This window comes from Mus pahari, chromosome 17 (assembly GCF_900095145.1).
Source record: "Mus pahari chromosome 17, PAHARI_EIJ_v1.1, whole genome shotgun sequence".
Lineage (NCBI taxonomy): Eukaryota > Metazoa > Chordata > Mammalia > Rodentia > Muridae > Mus > Mus pahari.
The window spans coordinates 25,980,839-25,983,544 of NC_034606.1; positions in this window are offsets into that span (position 1 = coordinate 25,980,839).

The window sequence follows — 2,706 nt, forward strand, 5'->3', positions numbered from 1 at the left end:
CTGCAGCTGAGATTCTTCTCTCTCCTGTATTCTATTGCTGAAGCTCACATCTATGGTTCCTGATTTCTTTCCTAGGGTTTCTATCTCCAGAGTTGTCACATTTTGAGTTTTCTTTATTGCTTCTATTTCCCTTTTTAGGTCTTGGATGGTTTTGTTCCATTCTATCACCTTTCTGTTTCTGTTCTCTCTTTCTTTAAGGACTTCTACCACTTTAGAAGTATTCTCCTGCTTTTCTTTAAGGACTTGTACCTTTTTAGCAGCATTCTCCTGCATTTCTTTAAGTGAGTTATTAATGCCCTTCTTAAAGTCCTGTACCAGCAACATGAGGTATGCCTTTAAATCGGATTCTTGCTTTTCGGGTGTGTTGGGGTATCCAGGACTGACTGAGGTAGGAGTGCTATGTTCTGATGATGGTGCGTGGTCTTGGTTTCTGTTAGTAAGATTCCTACATTTTCCTTTTGCCATCTGCTGATCTCTGGAGTTAGTTGTTATAGTTGTCTCTGGTTGGAGCTTGTCCCTCCTGTGATTCTGTTCGTCTCTGTAAGCAGTCCTGGGAGTTTAGCTCTTTCCTGAGTCTCAGTGGTCAGATTACTCTCTGCAGGCAAGCTCTCCTCTAGCAGGGAAGGTAGAGACCTGGTGTTCAGATCTGCCTCCTTGCTGAAGATGTAGGTCCAAAACAGGGCCTGTCCCAGAAGATGTGTTGCCTCTGCAGTTTATTCACTCACCTGCACAGACTAGACAACGAGGGACCCTGGACACAATATGACCCTCTCACCTGCTCTGGCCGACAGAGCCCTCACAGGTGGCCACCTTTCCTCTGGCGAGAAAGATGCCCAAATATCTGGACCCTGAAACAGGGTCTGTCCCAGAAGCTAGGTTGCTTCTGTCTGTCCTAAAGAGGTGTAGCTTCTGCAGTCCACACTCTCACCAGTGCAGACTGGAGCCTAGGCGATCTGGAGCAAAGATGGCTCCCTTACCAGCTCATGCAGTGAGAGCCCTTCCGGCCAGATACCTCTCCTCTGCCAGGGAAGGTGCCGATATGTTTGGAGCCAGAAATGGGATCTTTCCAAGAAGCTGTGTCACTTCTGAAGGCTGCCCTCTCCCAGGCAACTCACCAGAGCAAAGGTGGCTCTCTTACCAGCTCAGGCAGTGAGAACCCTCCTGGGTGGACACCTCTCCTCTGGCAGGAAAGGTGCTAGATGTCTGGAGCCTGAAAAGGAGTCTGTCCCAGAAGCTGTGTCACTTCTGAGGTTAGCCCAGAGCAAAGATGGCTCTCTTACCAGCTCAGGCAGTGAGAACCAGGGTCTGTCCCAGCAGCTGTGTTGCTTCTGCAGGCTGCCCTCTCCCTGGCAATGCACCAGAGCAAAGATGGCTTTCTTACCAGCTCAGGCACTGAGAACCCTCCTGGGCAGACACCTCTCCTCTGGCGGGAAAGGTGCTGGATCCAGGTTCACATTCCTTATTGGGAAAGTAACCAACATAATCAGCTCAATGACACAATCGTTGTAGAAGCATCAAAGCTCTGTGTGTGATTTGATAACATATTCAAAATATGGTCTGGATATGTTTTAGGTCATACAACAGTTCCACATGCTGATGGCAAAGCCCTCATTGTTGTAGGGTGAGCTGGCAGAACCTTAAGGAGGTATGCTCTAAAAACAAGGACATCCTGAGTTTTACAGGCAAATAGTTGGATCTAGTTTGGAACTAGAAAATATCATCCTGAGTGTGGTAACTCAGACCCAAAAGAACATACATGGTATATACTCACTAATAAGTGGATATTAGCCAAAAAAAAAAAAATAAATCCAGAATACCCAAGATACAGTCCACAGAACTCAAAAAGATCAACAAGCTAAAGGGCCTAAGTGAGGATGCCTCAGTCCCACTTGGGAGAGAAAGGAAAGCAATCACAAGTGGGAAGGGAGGGAGGGACTTAGGAGGGAATGTGGGGTGGGAGAAGAGGGGAATCTGATCTATTATTGGGTTAGGGAAAATGACTGAAGCCCTGAGGGCCAGCAGAAAGAATGGAAACAGGTAACTTTGGGAGGTAGGAAGTTGCAGGGGACCCTCCAGAATATACCAGAGACCTGGGAGTTGAGAGACTCTCAGGACTCAAAGGGAGGGACCTTAGATGAAAGATAGGGCATCATGTGAGGGATGGGGTTGCCATACCACAGTCAAAACTTAGACCCATAATTATTCCTGTCTGAAAGAACTGCAGGGATGGAAATGGGGAGGATCCTGAGGAAAAGAATGCCCAGTGACAGGCCCAAAGTGGGATCAAGCTCAAGAGGTGGTCCCAAGGCCTGACACTAGTACTGAGGCTGTGGAGAGCTCACAAAAGGGCACCTTTCATGAAATCCCTCCAAAAGACCCAACAAGCAGCTCAAAGTGTCAGATAAATCCAACCAATGGACAGAAGCTGTTAACCCCTGTGGTTGAGTTAAGGGAAGACTGGAAGAAACTGAGGAGAAGGGCAACCCTGTAGGAGGACCAGCAATCTCAATTAACCTGGACCCCCAAGATCTCTCAGACATTGGACCACCAACCAGGCAGCATAAACCAGCTAATATGAGGCCCCTGTCTTAGTCAGGGTTTCTAATCCTGCACAAACATCATGACCAAGAAGCGGTTGGGGAAGAAAGAGTTTATTCAGCTACACTTCCACACTGCTGTTGATCACCAAAGAATGCAGGACTGGAA